General features: G+C 44.8%; 1 protein-coding gene and 1 non-coding gene across 2 annotated transcripts in view; both read left to right on the top strand.

Annotated features, from left to right (window-relative positions):
• The window catches only part of LRRC47 (leucine rich repeat containing 47), a 218,038-nt gene that overhangs the window by 33,735 nt on the left and 166,314 nt on the right, over nucleotides 1-17,989 (top strand). The gene's annotated exons all lie outside the window — the stretch shown is intronic.
• On the top strand, nucleotides 14,172-14,244 carry TRNAR-CCU (transfer RNA arginine (anticodon CCU)). Its single transcript has one exon. It is a non-coding gene; the product is annotated as a tRNA-Arg (tRNA).

Consider the following 17,989-nt stretch of genomic DNA (forward strand, 5'->3'; position numbering starts at 1 on the left):
CGGTGTGCCACGAGCAGTTGCCAGGTGGTAGGAGGCCCCAAGATGGCGGGCGCCTTACAGGCCCGCCTCACCCAGCGCAGCAGGTCTCCCAGTGCCACGTGTGTGGCGATGTAAATTCTCCCTGGCAGCCCAGAGCGCGGCTCCGCCTAAGCTCCTGTCCCTCTCAGCCGCTCCGCTCCTCAGCCGACCCTCTCCCCGGCCCCCCCGGCCCGAGCTCGCGCGGCGCGGGCTTTCGCGGCCTAGTTCCACCTCCGCAGCACCGGGCTAGCGTAGCGCCCACGCCCCACTCACCGGGACCAGCAGGGCCAAGTCCAGGCCGTCCAGAGCGTCGCAGTCTTTCCAGGGGCTCCCGTTGTCAGCTCCGCCTCTCCGCCTCCTCAGCCACGAAGCGCCGTCACCAGGGCTCCGCTCTCGCAGGCAGCAACAGCAGCAAAGGTCTAGATCGCAGCGGAGCTTCCGCTCTGCGCCCGCCGGAGTCTCCGTCTTCCACGTCCCGGCCTGGGACCCTTCAGCTCCGGGTGCCCGCAGGACAGCTGCAAACACCTCGCAGATCGCCCCAGTTAGTCACCGATGGCAGCGGATCGTGCTCCGCCGGGGTGTAGGGCAAAAGCGCCAGGGAATCAGGATAAATTAGCAAATATTGTATGGTCTAGACGGAGCCTCACGCGAGTGCGGCGGCCATCTCGTCCGGCGCCCTCTAGCGCCCCCCAAAATGTGAACATTTAAGGCACTCTTGTTGTTTATCAAGGCATGTGGTTAAAATGGGTTTGGGTTTAGAAGGGAGAGATTTATCTCTATCAAAACAAACTTTTTGTTGGGGCCTATAAGTACACTTTAAGGCATTTATAAACTCCATGTATGCATACCTTTCTACAAAATAGAATAATTTTCGGCCTCTTTAATCAATTTGAGGTTGTCTTCTTGTTTCTATTTTTTTGTCACCTTCATAAAGATAGGTGCGGATGGTTAGAAGTCTGGGTGCTTCTACATAATGCACAGACCTTTGCTGCAGAGTAAATGGTATCACAAATTAGTTCATCAATTAACCATCTATCTTTAGTTAGTGGATTTGGTGTGGGTCTTGATGCAGTCGAGCTTGCAGGAGTGGCAGGTGAAGGGTCCATGGGTGTGTCCTGGGGCGGCTTGGTAGCATTTTGGAGGTCGGCCGGGGTTAAGGGCTGAGAGGGTTGCGGCGTCGTACGTTATGTGGGCGGAGTGAACGCCTCATCAACGCCCGACATCGTCATAGCCATCCCTGACGGCTACAAGATTATCCGTAAGGACCGCATCAACCAAACAGGAGGAGGCATCGCCATTGTCCATAAGAACACCATCCGCATCACGACCAGTTCCGACGATCACCTCGCAGCCGCCGAACACCTTCACTTCCAGATCAACACCGACCCCAAGACCACACTCAGAGGCACCCTCATCTACAGGCCACCAGGACCCCGCACACAATTCAGTGAAGACATCACTGAATTCATCAGCCCACACGCCCTCCCCTCCGAGGACTACATTCTACTGGGAGACCTCAACTTCCACCTGGAAAAGAACAACGACGGCAACACCACCACCCTTCTGAACAACCTCGCCAATCGCTGACTCAAACAACTAGTAAACACCCCCACCCACTACGCCGGACACACACTCGACCCAATCTTCACCTTCAGCAAGCACATCTCCTTCAATCACACCACAGCTCTCCATTGGACAGACCACAGCTGCGTTCACTTAAACTACAAAAAGACTACGACCCACAACCACCCACAACCAATTACCCGCAGAAACTAGAACAAAATTACCACCGACCAGCTCTTCACATCGCTTCACCAAAACCCTCCTGCAAAATCATCGGACCCAAACCTTGCAGCCACCAACCTCACACAATGGATCACCCACAGCGCTGACGAATTAGCACCCTTGAAAAAACATCAAAGCAAGCAAGGCAGCAAAAAAGCCCCCTGGTTCAACGATGACCTTAAGAAATCCAAGAAGATCTGTTGCACCCTCGAGAAAGCCTGGAGAAAAAACCCAACCACTGACAACCTGGCCACCTTCAAGAACGCCACCCGCAAACACAACCAACTGATCCGATCCACCAAGAAATCAGCATTTAAGGATCGACTCGACAACAACGCCCACAACAGCAAGGAACTATTCAACATCGTCAAAGAATTTACCAACCCCACCGCCGGCACCAACGACATCACTCCCCCCCAAGACCTCTGCGACTCCCTAGCCTCATTCTTCCACAACAAAATCGCTGACATACATAACAGCTTTGAAAACCAGTCCGGAGACCAGTCCACCCCACCCTCCTCCGAACTAAAACCCCCCTTCAACAACCTTTGCGCCTGGAACCCAATCACCACTGAAGACACCATCCGCCTGATGAACTCCATCCACTCCGGATCGCCAATGGACCCATGTCCCCACCACATTTTCAACAAAGCAGACTCCATTATTGATCCCCATCTCCGAGACGTCATCAACTGCTCCCTCAACTCCGCTACCTTCCCGGAAAGCTGTAAACATGCCGAACTCAGCGCCCTCCTGAAGAAACCCATAGCAGACCCCACTGAACTTAAGAATTACCGCCCCATCTCGCCCCTTCCATTCCCTGCCAAAGTCATTGAGAAAGCCGTCAACAGTCAGCTCGCCGCCTTCCTCGAATCCAACAAATCCCTCGACCCTTCACAGTCCGGCTTCCGAGCCAAACACAGCACCGAGACCGCCCTCATCGCAGCAACAGATGACATTCGAACACTACTGGACAACGGAGAAACAGCTGCCCTCATCCTACTTGACCTCTCCGCAGCCTTCGACACAGTCTGTCACAGCACCCTTATACAACGCCTCAACAACGTCGGAATACAAGGAAAAGCATTGGACTGGATCATCTCGTTCCTCGCCGGAAGAACCCAGAGAGTCCGCCTCCCCCCTTTTAGATCAGAGGCCACCGAAGTCATCTGCGGCGTACCACAAGGATCATCACTCAGTCCCACCGTCTTCAACGTATACATGAGTCCCCTCGCATCCATCGCGCGCCAACACAACCTCAACATCATATCCTACGCATACGACACCCAGCTGATCCTCTCCCTCACCAAAGACCCAAACACCGCCAAAACCAACCTACACGAAGGGATGAAAGAAGTAGCCGAGTGGATGAAGAACAGCCGTTTAAAACTGAACTCGGACAAAACGGAAGTCCTCATCTTAGGATCATCCCCCTCGGCCTGGGACGAATCATGGTGGCCACCGGCCCTGGGAAATGCACCCATACCTACGGACCACGCACGTAACCTGGGCTTCATCCTGGACTCCTCCCTCTCGATGACCAGACAAGTCAACGCCGTCTCATCATCATGCTTCAACATCCTACGTATGCTCAAAAAAATCTTCAGTTGGATCCCCACCGAAACAAGAAAGACAGTCACCCACGCACTTGTCACAAGCCGACTGGACTACGGAAACACCCTTTACGCCGGAACCACAGCCAAACTACAGAAAAAACTCCAACACATCCAAAACACCTCAGCCAGACTCCTACTAGACATCCCCCGCCAAGCTCACATTTCCGGTCACCTGAAAGACCTCCACTGGCTCCCTGTCAACAAGAGAATAACGTTCCTTCTCCTCACCCATGCACACAAAGCCCTCTACGACCTAGGACCCGAGCCTCAACACGCGCCTGTCCTTTTACACCCCCACCCGCCAACTACGATCGTCCAAGCAAGCCCTCGCCGCAATCCCACGCATCCATAGATCCACCATGGGGGGAAGATCCTTCTCCTACTTAGCAGCCAAAACCTGGAATTCTCTCCCTACCCACCTCCGCCTTACACAGAACCACCTCTCCTTCAGAAAACAACTAAAAACTTGGATATTCGATAAGTGAAGTGCCCCCCTCCCTCAAGCGCCTTGAGACCCTCTGGGTGAGTAGTGCGCTATACAAATGCTAAACTTGAACATGAACTTATGGTATACACACCGGTAATGCTCCGGAAGTGGAAGCATAGTCTGCCATGGTATACACACGGGTAATGTTCCAGAAGTAAATGCCTAGTGTGCCATGGTATACACACCAGTAATGCTCCGGAAGTGGAAGCGAAGTGTCCATGGTAAATACATTGGTAATGCTCCAGAAGTGGAAGTGTAGTGTGCCATGGTATACACACAGGTAATACTCCGGAAGTGGAAGCCTAGTGTGCCATAGTATACACTTGGGTAATGCTCCAGAAGTGGAAGCGTAGTGTGCCATGGTATACACACTGTTAATGCTCCGGAAGTGGAAGCGTAGTGTCCATGGTATACACACTGGTAATGCTCTAGAAGTGGAAGTGTAGTATGCCATGGTATACACAACAGTAATGTTCCGGAAGTGGAAGTGTTGTGTCCATGGTATACACACCGGTAATGCTCCGGAATCGTAGTGTGCCATGGTATACACACTGATAATGATCCAGAAGTAGAAGCGTAGTGTCTATGGTATACACACTGGGAATGCTCCAGAAGTGGAAGGGTAGTGTGCCATGGTATACGCACCGGTAATGTTCTGGCAGTAAAAGCCTAGTGTGCCATGGTATACATATGGGTAATGCTCAGGAAGTGGAAGCATAGTGTCCATGGTATACACATCGGTAATGCTCCAGAAGTGGAATCGTCGTGTCCATGGTATACGCATGGGTAATTCTCCGGCAGTAAAAGCCTACTGCGCCATGGTGTACGCACCGGTAATGCTCTGGAAGTGGAAGCATAGTGTGCCATGGTATACACACCGGTAATGCCCCTGAATTGCGGTGGTCTGCTAAGCTGACATGACTATGTCTGTCTTGCAGGTGTGCGCTGCCTTTTTAGAGACGACTTTTAATTAAATAACGTGCTTGCAATCAAATAAACCAATGGGAGATAGCGTAACAAATTAAAAAGTGCGAGAAACAAATAAAGGAGTGAACATAAAAAAGAACCACAGACCAGTGTGGAAGACAGCACGCGTGGCCGCGAAAGTGAAAGCTTATGTTTAATTTGTAACCTGATCCACGACAAGGGAGGAATGCAGCTGGCAGCCTGCGCTCTGCTGCTCACTCCCGACAGCTGGAGGCCATGGGAGTGAACATTTAAAGAAAAGGTCGGTAATGCACGCGCCTTTGGCCAAATGCGTGCTTTCATTTTTGAAAGCCACACGCAAAGGCCAATAGAATGTGTGTAAGTTGTGATTCCAAGAGGCCTCCAAATAGGGTAGTTTAAACAATAGAGGGGTCTTGGCCGTACGTGACCAGGAAGGAGAATAAAGCTTTACACATTAAATAAAGACCTGGTCCCGTGTTTTTTTTTTTTTGCTGCTTTTATTTCATAGCAGACTTAGTACCTTGATTAATTAATTCTAAGGCACTTATGCAAATAATCATATAATACTTCCATATAATTTTTGAAGTTACAACTTATTCTTGTCAAATATCAAAAAAACACCAAAATGCAATTTACAATGGAAAATCAAATCACAGACATCAAATTATAAACATTCAATACCGTGACATACATCAAAACTCATTTGTAAAGAAATTATTACTCGTTTAAAACATTGCATACATCAGTACCCCAGAGTTTTAACATTGATGGTACTACTCTTTACTAATTTATTAATTTTTAGGACAGTTCCCTCGCTGGGCTGTTTGTTCTGTATTTACACTTAGTCTACATTTTGTAGTTAGTGCTGAGTAAATTAGTCTTTAGAGGGTATGTTGGAACTAATTCTATCCAGATGCCGATGCGTTTCCAAACCCGTTTAAATTTCCAGGATTTTTTCCTCAGGGCAATACTGGGTACCTGACGGTAAACAAAACATTATCTGTTTAGTGTCTCCTCCTATTTTCTCATAATATAGTATGGTTTCTCTTTTCAGTGATAAATGTTACCTCAATGTGTTCCAAAAATAATTTTATTCTTTCAGCTGAGTTTTTTTTGTCGCTGTCTGTATTGCGTCTTCAGAGCTGCAGGGGAGTGAACATACAAGTAAACTGTCACTTGTCGTTTTATTTTATATTGGGGATTACTTTTGAAAGCAGTTTTAGTTAGCGGCAAACTCACTGCTGCTTAAATCGTCTGGGCGCGTTCTCACACGCCGTTGACCACACCGCTTATTCACCTTGTTGGTGTCTGTTTAGCGAGTCTGCGGGAAATCGTAAAAATGAGTGTCAACTTCTTAGTTAACTCATTTTGGCTCTAAAAGTGATTGTGGTTACATATTATCGCTTACTTGCATTTAATTCGTAGTACCTCGTCGGTTTCTCGGTTGTGGTTCCTACCACGTAGCCTCGATGCGGCAGCGCTTCTGCCGGTGTATGTGTGTCTGTGAATTTAAAAATGCGGGTTGTAGCTAATTGGCTTACTTTTTGAATAGACTTACAAGTTTGAAGTAATATAAAAACTCACCCTTCTCATCTTTCGGTTATGGTTATCTGCTTAACCAGCAATCGCTTACTCTGTGCTGCTTCAGTCACTCGCGGAAGCGTTTTGGAGACTGTTGCTTTTCTCTTGGGGGTCAGGGTTTTGCTTCCGGGTGACGCGTTCGCACGAACTATGGGAAATGTAGTGTCAGTAATTGTTTGTAGAATGAGCCAAGATTTTGAGGGAGTTTTAGTAACTTGTGTGATTCGTGAGTATGAGGATCTTAGTAAGTTGTAATCACTGCTAATAAAACTGTCCAATTTATCTTTTTTGGAGTATGAGCACGGTGTGGGTGTGGCGTGGATGATGTTATGTGGTGTGTACTTTGGAGACAGTGTTAGATGCTGGGGGTCATTTTGTGGGTTTAATGTATAGTTCGTTGAAATTCAGATATTTCGTTCATTCCCTCCAACACGCAGTTGAACTTTAAAATTAGGTACGCTTCTTTTCTTAACAACATGGTATCTACATCACCTTCACGGGGTGGAACTTTAACGCTCAACAAGATTGTCCACTGGAAATCTTTCTCTGTGTGGTATTTATCTAAAAAGTGCTGTACCATTGGGGCGGTCAGTACTTTTTATTTGATTCTGGATCTGTGTTTTGCCAGTCTTTGATTAATTTGTTGATTGGTTTTTCCCAATATAGAGTTTTGGACAAGGACCAATAATTGCATAAACTACATTATGGCTTTTGCAGTTAGTGAATTCTTTATGTGACCATTTCGTTTAGTTGAATTCAAACAATGCCCCTTCGATGGTATTATGGCAAGAAACACAAGTTCCACACTTATGGGGACCTGTAACTGGTTTCATTTTCCCAAGTATAGTTTGCTCTGTTCTAACTTTTGTCGTGCCAATTTTTGAGGATTACTGCTTTGAACTTATTGGCCCTTTAGAGAGGTTGGTGTGTGTGACGACCTATGGGCCACACACCAATAAGTTCCAAGCAATAATCCTCAACAATTGGCATTTAATTTCCAAGCTAGAAGTCCCTATGGAAAAACCCTTATTTGCACTCAAGAAAAACCAGAGCATAGGCCAACATATCGTCCGAGCAGACCTAGGCACGACAAAAGTTAGAACAGAGCAAAGTATACTTTGGAAAATGAAACCAGTTACAGGTCACCATTAGTGTGGAACTTGTGTTTCTTGCCATAATACTATTGAAGGGGCATTGTTTGTATTCAACTCAACATAAAGAATTCACTAACTGCAAAAGCCAAAATGTAGTTTACGCAATTATTTGTCCTTGCCCAAAACTCTATATTGGGAAAACCAATCAACAAATTAATCAAAGACTGGCACAACACAGATCCAGAATTAAACGAAAAGTACTAACCGCCCCAATGGTACAGCACTTTTTAGATAAAAACCACACAGAGAAAGATTTCCAGTGGACAATCTTGTCGAGCGTTAAAGTTCCACCCCGTGGAGGTGGTGTAGATACCATGGTGTTAAGAAAAGAAATGTACCTAATTTTAAAGTTCAACTGCGTGTTGGAGGGAATGAACGAAATATCTGAATTTCAACTAACTATACATTAAACCCACGAAATGACCCCCAGCATCTAACACTGTCTCCAAACTACACACCACATAACATCGTCCACGCCACACCCACACCGTGCTCATACTCCAAAAAAGATAAATTTGACAGTTTTATTAGCACTGATTACGACTAACTAAGATCCTCATACACACGAATAACACAAGTTACTAAAACTCCAACAAAATCCTGGCTCAATCTACAAACAATTACTGACACTACAATTCCCATAGTTTGTGCGAACGCGTCACCCGGAAGCAAAACCCCGACCCCCAAGAGAAAAGCAACAGTCTCCAAAACGCTTCCGCGAGTGACTGAAGCAGCACAGAGTAAGCGATTGCTGGTTAAGCAGATAACCATAACCGAAAGGTGAGAAGGGTGAATTTTTATATTGCTTCAAACTTGTAAGTCTATTCAAAAAGTACGCCAAGTAGCTACAACCCGCATTTTTTAATTCACAGACAAACCTACACCGGCGGAAGCGCTGCCGCATCGAGGCTACGTGGTAGGAACCACAACCGAGAAACCGACGAGATTCTACGAATTAAATGCAAGTAAGCGATATGTAACCACAATCACTTTTAGAGCCAAAATGAGTTAACTAAGAAGTTGACACTCATTTTTACGATTTCCCGCAGACTTGCTAAACAGACACCAACAAGGTGAATAAGCGGTGTGGTAAACGGCGTGTGAGAACGCGCCCAGACGATTTAAGCAGCAGTGAGTATGCCACTTACTAAAACTGCGTTCAAAAGAAATCCCCAATACAAAATAAAACAACAAGTGACAGTTTACTTGTATGTTTACTCTCCTGCAGCTCTGAAGACGCAATACAGTTAGCGACAAAAAAAACTCAGCTGAAAGAATAAAATTATTTCTGGAACACATTGAGGTAACATCTATCACTGAAAAGTGAAACCATACTATATTATGAGAAAATAGGAGGAGAGACTAAACAGATTATGTTTTGTTTACCGTCAGGTACCCAGTATTGCCCTGATGAAAAATCCTGGAAATTTAAACGGGTTTGGAAACGCGTCTGCATCTGGATGGAATTAGTTCCAACATGCCCTCTAAAGGCTAATTTACTCAGCACTAACTACAAAATGTAGACTAAGTGTAAATACAGAACAAACAGCCCATTGAGGGAACTGTCCTAAAAATTAATAAATTAGTAAAGAGTAGTACCATCAATGTTAAAACTCTGGGGTACTGATGTATGCAATGTTTTAAACGAGTAATAATTTCTTTACAAATGAGTTTTGATGTATGTCACGGTATTGAATGTTTATAATTTGATGTCTGTGATTTGATTTTCCATTGTAAATTGCATTTTGGTGTTTTTTTTTATATTTGACAAGCCACAAGAATAAGTTGTAACGTCAACAATTATATGGAAGTATTATATGATTATTTGCATAACTGCCTTAGAATTAATTAATCAAGGTACTAAGTCTGCCATGAAATAAAAGCAGCTTAAAAAAAAACACGGAACCAGGTCTTTATTTAACGTGTAAATCCAAATATGCTAGGCTCGACCTAAAACTGGAGTTGTGGGAGCTACTGACAGCGGAGACCTGAGCCGTTCTTTGGAGCAGAGACTGACCTGTGTATATATAGATCCACTTTACCTCTCTTGCATCAGGAATGTAGATGTTTTTATAATCCATTGAAGGTATGAAATTACTTATACAGCTTCCAGTGGCAGTGCAACCCTTACAAAAGTTTTATTGAGCTTTGTAGTTGTCTATTTGCCAGTACTATGACTTGACTATAGTGAGTTGAGGCATGAAGTAGCTATTCAGCATATTAGTGATTAGTTACGTTATTTTCCTGATGAGTTAACTTGCTGGCCTTGGCGTAATCTGTTTGTAGACGCCTTTGAGCGAGAAATCTCAACTGCTCCAAGTGCATACCTCTGATAGCGGCTGCTGCCATGAGGCATTCTCAACTCTCAACCCTCAAGTACTTGTTTGAAGTTATTAGCTGAACATGGCATAAGTAGATTCAACCTGGTAGAACTAATCACGATAAAGCTAAAATCCACGGTAGTGAGTTAAATGGACTAGTGAACTTCAATCCTATTGTCTTCAAGAGTTTTAGCATCTCAAAGTACTTCACAATTGAGTACAATAAATTGATTGGCCTTTTACTAGGCAAGTAACAAGCCATGCGTGTTTTCTTGATATTTTGAGCGTTTGTCAGTTTGTTTTTCTTGGCAATGTTGCATTTCCTTTGGGATTTGATTTTGCTGGTCATTTTAGCTAGACATTTGAGCCAATTACACCACAACATTTTACGTTGTAAAAGCGCAATATAATTAAAATAATTTTTGCAAACCGGTTGATAGAAAACCATAGGTGCTTAATGTTCTAAACACAGCTGTTAGTTTATCCTGTATTGCTGAGTGTGTATATATGATGTATGTTTATGACCATGCACTGCGAGGAAAATGTCTGCCTACTCAGTTGTATCTATTTTACCCGATTTGGAAAGATAAAAGGCTGAAATTTCCTGCTGAGATTTATACCGGTTAACTTTAGCTCATACAGCGGGTGCCCTCATTTGAATTCTTTGTGTGATTTTTAAGTGAATGGCTTTACCTTCTTATACTTTTCATGTATCCGCTAAAATTGCAAGCGCTTATAAATGAGGTTAACGCCAAGGGTTCTAAAATAAATCTTGTTAAATAAGATCCCGATGTTTTGAAAGACTTTCTTGGCCATGTGCGCCGCGAGCATGACTCTGCTAGACTCTGCTTTCAAAGAGTGACTGGCGGTTACTTAACATTTCAAGCTTCAAGACATAACTCTTAATGAAGTCACCAGTTTCATCCATGAACCAGTAAATAAGGTGCATCGTTTTGTTACTCAGTCTATTTCCTAAAATGGATTTATTCATCTCCCCCATACCTTCATGCTTCTGCCACCTGATATTTCTTTGCATTGACAACTATGAGAGTTAATCATATACATTAGGTGAACGTCCTTATATATGTAAATAATAAAGTTCTGCAAATCTGGTTCCCATAAATTCCCGAACTTGTGTCTGATTCATGCTTTCATCCTCTTTTTCTGCCTCCGTTCTGCAGAAGGTGAACCTGCAGAAGGTGAGCCTAAGATCAGCAGCACCCTTGAGCTACCATCACATAACACACTTTCTTTAAAAAGCTTCAAATATTTGTGTTTTAAGCACATCTAGAACTCTCTACATACCACCTACCAGTCATTCTCCAAAAAAGGCTTATGGTGTTTCGTCCGTCTGAACAAATTGAGAGTCCCAGCAAAGGGTTTGTGCGTCGTTCGTAGTTTTTGCTTCCAGGGCTCTTTCTGTTTATGAACACATGAACACTTTGTGCCATTCCCTAAAATAAACAAAATCTGACACCAGAGACGCCAATTAGAATCTTAGCCACAAGAACATAGATATTTACTATCCCGTAAGCACTAGTGACAAGACTTCGTATCACTCATGATTGAAATCCTAAATTGATGTGTAACAATTGATTCAAATGTCTTTTAAAGCAACAATTCAACCAGACCTACCCTCTGTTTTAAGATTGGTTACTAAGGATGAACCAGAGGAATCTTATTAACCCATTCTTTGGATTCTACCAGTTAAGACATTCCAAATGAAGATAAGGGATTGTGGCTGATGCATTTGTATCCCTAAGTTTTTCCTCAAAAGAGAAGTTATGATATAACAACCATTCCGTATTGTAAGAAAAAATCTGGATGTTGGGAATAATGTAACTGTTCTTGTTGTCCACTAGGTGGCAGGCAGCACATTTGATTATTTGGCGTTTTTGGTTTACAAGGCATATTTTAAAGCAATGTGTTCGGTGAGTCAACTTAATCTCCGGTTAAATGTGCCAAGCAGCACCAGCTGATGATACGCTTTGAAAGTGGAGGAACGTCAATAGCCACCTCAGATTGACAGAGAGATAGAAAAAACAGTGAGCAAGCCTTTTCTTATAGGATGTAGTAGCTTTTTTTCTAGATTGTAATTCCTTGAATAAATAATGATGATAAATAATTATTTTTATGATGGATCCAATAAGCAAATGTTGAAGATATTCCAGTTGAAACCAGTTTAATATGATTTACAGAAGTATATTTACTAATATGATTTAGTTGTGCCACATTTTCACAAAAGTGGCCATATTGGCTAACATGGATGCTGTTCTGATGCTGCTCATTCACTCCGGCCTTTTAGGTCGAGCATTCGAGACCTGTTGTAATTTCTTTTGTTGGGTTAAAGCCGCCGCCCTGCTTTTGATTTGCTTGTTTCAGTGTCCTTCAAAAATCCTTGATTGCCAGTGGTCAGTTCTGCCTCTTTGTCCCTCATTTTTCTCTTCCGTTCCTCCCATACATCAGGGACAAAGTACTCTCTCATCCTACTACAGTTCTTTGTCTGTTCTCTGGGGGACTACTTTTTTTCTTGGTTTCCTGCTCTGTTTCTGTTTGCCTGTGTGTAGTTTCGGCACCAAAGCTGATTACATTTAAATATAGTTTTCCTCCCTCCCACCTCCTCTTAATGCCACAGTTGCATTGGGGGTAAATCTTTCGCCATGCCTCCCTCTTTGTTATGTTTTTGGGGCTTTTAGCAGTTTTCGCTGTCGAACGTCATTTGTTTTTTTTTGTAGTTGGATGTTCACTAGTTTTGGGCTTTGTTTTAATGAGGATTGGGCTTGTTCTTTTGTTGGTTCTGATATTAAACTGTCGTAAAACTGGCAAGGAAGAATGTGCAAGGCAATTAGAGGGTTTCGTTCGGCGGCACGCACAACCATATCCCATGGATAAACCATATAGTAGCCAGATGCATGTGTATGCAGAGATAAGTAAATGTGTGCACTTCTGTTTATGCACGCGCACGAAAGCATCCCCCCCCTACACCGGAAACTTTATTGTATCATTTGTTGTGCTAAGACAAAGAATCAGGAAACACGGATTAAACTGCACAGCCCCAGTGGCCTAATGGATACAGCACTGTCCTCCTAAGCCAGGGATGGTGGGTTCGACTCCCATCTGGGGTGGATCATGGGCATTTTTCTTGCTTTTGCGTAGACCGAAGCATTATTGATCTACTGACTCACACTTACCATCACGGGGGCACAATTGAAGGTTAAAAGGGAGAAATTATATAGTTAAGCGTTAATAGGTCTGAGTGGGAGAGGTGTATTTGCACGATAGAGAATAGTGTATTTCGGACTTCTACAATCCAAATGATAAATGGTTGAACTTTAGTGTTTTATGGTGATTCCTTCAGAGATGTGTTTGTGAGATGGCCTGTAAAACGCAGTCCGCACACAATTTATGTGAACTTCCGCAAAGGCTGAGTCCCGCAATGCCCTGAATTTTTAACCTTCGACTTATTCCACTCAGAATGTTAACAAAATGGAAGTGTGCTAGAGAGAAAAATAACACTGATGCCAGTGAGGAGCCGTACGCAGGAGTTCTTACTATAGGAAGAGCCATGGCAATGTCATTAATCTGTGTAGCCCCATTGGCCTCTTTGATAAGGCAGTGGCCTCCAATGCCAGAAATTGTGTGTTCGAGTCCCATCTGAGGTGGAAATTGAAAAGCGTTTTTTTTGTTGTCCAGTATCCTATTTTTGTTTGAATCTCCAGTCTAATGCAGCGTGATGGATCCGATCTTCAGTCTCATGCACTGCAATGTGATGGATTCATTAACCGATTCCAGTAAATTCTATTGACTCAAACTTTAATCACCACAGCAGTGGTGTTTTGCGCCGGGCCATGAAAATATTTATTTAGGATGATATATAATGTATTCAATTGTCCAGGCAGAAATCGTGACTATACGCCGCACAGGTACATATAGCACAAATGGTTCGATAGAGAAGACAGTAGCCTTCGTCCGAACCAGAGATTTCAAGTTCGAGACCCATTTGGGGGATAAAATAAATATGTTTTTGTGGTAGTGTATTCAAATTTCCTGGGGTCTTCACTCTTAAGCACATTAGGGCTGAAACGTGATGGATTAACCGGTTCACGTAAACGCTGACATGTCAGACTTTAATCACCACCGCATGGGTGTTTTTGAAGATTGTATATACATGTTTTTTAAGTAACTAAAAGCAACGAGCGGGCAGAACTGTTATTCATGGAGGAAAGAATTGTAGCGTAATAGTTTTGTGATCTGCAAAGCAGCCCCAGTGGCCTAATGGATAAAGCACTGGCCTCCTAAGCCAGGGATTGTGGGTTCGAGTCCCATCTGGGGTGGAGAAAAGATGTGGAGTTTTTTCAGTTTTGTCAGGGTCTTCTCTCAACAACATTAGGACTGTAAGGTGGGTGTAGGGGAAATCAAACGTGTACATCTAGTGGCTGAAGTTCACAATATGAAACCAGAAAATGCATGATCAATCCCGGCACCTCGCTTGCCCAAATTGTGTGATTCTCAGCAATTATTTTATTTCACTTTCCCTCCTTTTTTTTTTCTTCATGATCTCATATAAAATGTCAATGAAATATGAGTCAAGATGTGCGCTGTACGAAACCAACTCCTGTGTATGATTTTATAAACTATAGTGTTGTCCATGCCTAACAGCAACCTAGGCACCCTAAAGAGTGCATATAACAAGTGACTCGCCTTTTAGTTTACTATTGTGATTTTTGTCAGTGTGGGTGGAAGGAAGCATGAATGTTTCTTAAATTCATGTTAAAAAAATATCACAAAATAATCACTTCTCAGGGCACTGAAATAATCCGATGCACGAAGGTGAAACGGTTCTGCATGTTAATGAATACACTTTTAGAATTTTGAAGCACCTTTATCATATTTTCATAGGTTTGCTGAAATAGATCTTTAAAAATAAAAGCGTTCCTAAGGTTAAGTGGTGCAGGAAATATAGTCACTTCCTTTCTATAACTTCAATTAACCTGAAACCAAATGCTTGGCCGTTTATTTAACAACGTTTTGATGTTAGGACTGATTAGAGTTAATAGTACCCCAGTGCTGCTGTTGAGCACTTTACTGTTCACCACATGTTTGCTCCCCCTTAATCCTCTCCTGCACGTTAAGTGCTCACTATCCTTTGTGCCCCTAGTATTCATGGATCTATGTGTGCTTCTCCATGCCAACCACATAACTTCAATCCCTCCCGCAACACACACGTTTTCCAATTAAAACCTTATTATAAAAAAAGGCACACAACAGTTCTGAGGTACATTGATGTTGTGAGACACATTGATTCATGTGTCAGGCACGCATGGGTCCTGGTGTGAGGCTCCCATTTCATAAGTGTCTCATGCCTACTACGAGCCTGCAACTGTTTTGCAGCATTGTTAACAGACCTGTGTCTGGCTGCATGGAGCTCACAACGCCGTATTTACAGAGTGTGTTTTGTGTGATGTTAGATTCAGCTTTAACTGCTGATTCTGATAGTTGAGACCAGTTCCGTACAATGTATTATTCAGTGATTGCATTTATTGTTTGATGAACTAAACCCATTGCAATATTAAACAATTATTCGATCATTCACAAAATGAATGTCATTTAAGGTGTTTTATTTTTGATAAAAGCTAAAGTACATTATGCAACAAGCACTGGCGTTGCCAATAGGTCTCGCAGTAGGAAAGTTGGAGCTATTACAATTGCAAATAACAATGCCTTTTATTTTTGTTTTCATTTTAAAAACATAAAGGGCTTTGTCATTTACAAAACCAATAGCTCCAACTTTCCTACTGCGAGACCTATTGTGCACTGCACAGTGTGGGTGAAAGTGGCACTGCGTGGGTGTGAGTGGCTTTGAGTGAGTGGCGTTGCGTGGGTGAGTGGCGTTGCATGTGTGAGTGTTGTTGCGTGGGTGAGTGGCGTTGCGTGGGTGAGTGGCGTTACGTGGGTGAGTGGCGTTACGTGGGTGAGTGGCGTTGCGTGTGTGAGTTGCATTGCGTGTGTGAGTTGCATTGCGTGTGTGAGTGGCATTGCATGGGTGAGTGTGGCGTTGCGTGTGTGATAGTGGGCTTGCGTGGGTGTGAGTGGCGTTGTGTGTCTGAAAGTGGTGCTGTGTGGGTAAAAGTGGCACTGCGTGGGTGTGAGTGGATTTGCGTGAGTGAGTGGCGTTGCGTGAGTGAGTGGCGTTGCGTGAGTGAGTGGCGTTGCGTGAGTGAGTGGCGTTGCGTGAGTGAGTGGCGTTGCGTGTGTGAGTGGCGTTGCATGTGTGAGTGGCGTTGCATGTGTGAGTGGCGTTGCATGTGTGAGTGGCGTTGCGTGTGTGAGTGGCGTTGCGTGTGCGAGTGGCGTTGCGTGTGCGAGTGGCATTGCGTGTGCGAGTGGCGTTGCGTGGATGGGTGGCGTTGCGTGGATGAGTGGCGATGCGTGGATGAGTGGGGTTGCGTGGATCAGTGGCGTTGCGTGTGCGAGTGGCGTTGCGTGTGGCGTTGCGTGTGTGAGTGGCGTTGCATGTGTGAGTGGCGTTGCATGTGTGATTGGCGTTGCATGTGTGAGTGGCGTTGTGCGTGTGAGTGGCGTTGTGCGTGTGAGTGGCGTTGTGCGCGTGAGTGGCGTTGTGCGCGTGAGTGGCGTTGTGCGCGTGAGTGGCGTTGTGCGCGTGAGTGGCGTTGCGTGTGAGTGGCGTTGCGTGTGAGTGGCGTTGCGTGTGAGTGGCGTTGCGTGGGTGAGTTGTGTTGCATGATCTCTAAATATTTCACTAATGCGATATTGTTACATTGTTGTTGGTAGTAAGGTATTGTTACGTTCCTCACTCGTGTTCATGCTAGTATACATTTCAGAGCCACTAAAGAAAATAATTTTCTCAGTGATGCATGCAAAATTTGGACTTCTTCGTTTTTATTAGTTCATTGGTTTGCTGTCCGTTTTTAGTTATGTAAGGCTTCGTTTTGCCCGTGCTGTTGCATTAAATGCTAACAAAACCTTCAATTATTTTCAGTTAGCGCCATTGTGATATTTCTAGGTCTTTCAGGAGACTGCAGTCTTTGGGGAGGCGTGAAGCCTTTGCTGCTGTGAAAGATATTTTATTTTTCAGCCCCATGTGATGTAGAAATGCTGCTGATGCGCGTGTCTGGCAGGGAACAGATGGCCTGGCCGTGGTGCAGGGGGCGGGGCAGCGCTGGGGAAGCCTGTGGGAGGGTGATTGCCGTTTTTTTTTTAGTTATGTAAGGCTTCGTTTTGCCCGTGCTGTTGCATTAAATGCTCACAAATCCTTCAATTATTTTCAGTTAGCGCCATTGTGATATAGCCTGTGGGAGGGTGATTGCCGTTTTTTTAGTTATGTAAGGCTTCGTTTTGCCCCTACAGTTGCATTAAATGCTCACAAAACCTTCAATTATTTTCAGTTAGCGCCATTGTGATATTTTAGGTCTTTCAGGAGACTGCAGTCTTTGGGGAGGCGTTAAGCCTTTGCTGCCGTGAAAGATATTTTATTTTCCAGCCCCTTGTGCTGTAGAAATGCTGCCGATGCGCGTGTCTGGCAGGGAACAGATGGCCTGGCCATGAAGCAGGGGGCGGGGCAGCGCTGGGGAAGCCTGTGGGAGGGTGATTGACATAGAAAGTCATGTAGAGAGAGGGGAGGTGCTGGTGTGGGAGGAGTGCTGCTACGGCAAGGCTGTGTTTGCGAGGAGAGAGAGGGGAGGTGCTGGTGTGGGAGGGGGGAGGTGCTGGTGTGGGAGGAGTGCTGCTATGGCAAGGCTGTGTTTGTGGGGACAGAGAGGGGAGGTGCTGGTGTGGGAGGGGGGAGGTGCTGGTGTGGGAGGAGTGCTGCTACGGCAAGGCTGTGTTTGCGGGGAGAGAGAGGGGAGGTGCTGGTGTGGGAGTGGGAGGGGGAGGGGAGGAGTGCTGCTACGGCAAGGCTGTGTTTGCGGGTAGAGAGAGGGGAGGTGCTGGGTGTGGGAGGGGGGAGGTGCTGGTGTGGGAGGAGTGCTGCTACAGCAAGGCTGTGTTTGCGGGGAGAGAGAGGGGAGGTGCTGGTGTGGGAGGAGTGCTGCTAGGGGAGGAGAAGCCCTGGCCGTG

The sequence above is a fragment of the Lissotriton vulgaris genome, chromosome 5 (assembly GCF_964263255.1).
Source record: "Lissotriton vulgaris chromosome 5, aLisVul1.2, whole genome shotgun sequence".
Classification (NCBI taxonomy): Eukaryota; Metazoa; Chordata; class Amphibia; order Caudata; family Salamandridae; genus Lissotriton; species Lissotriton vulgaris.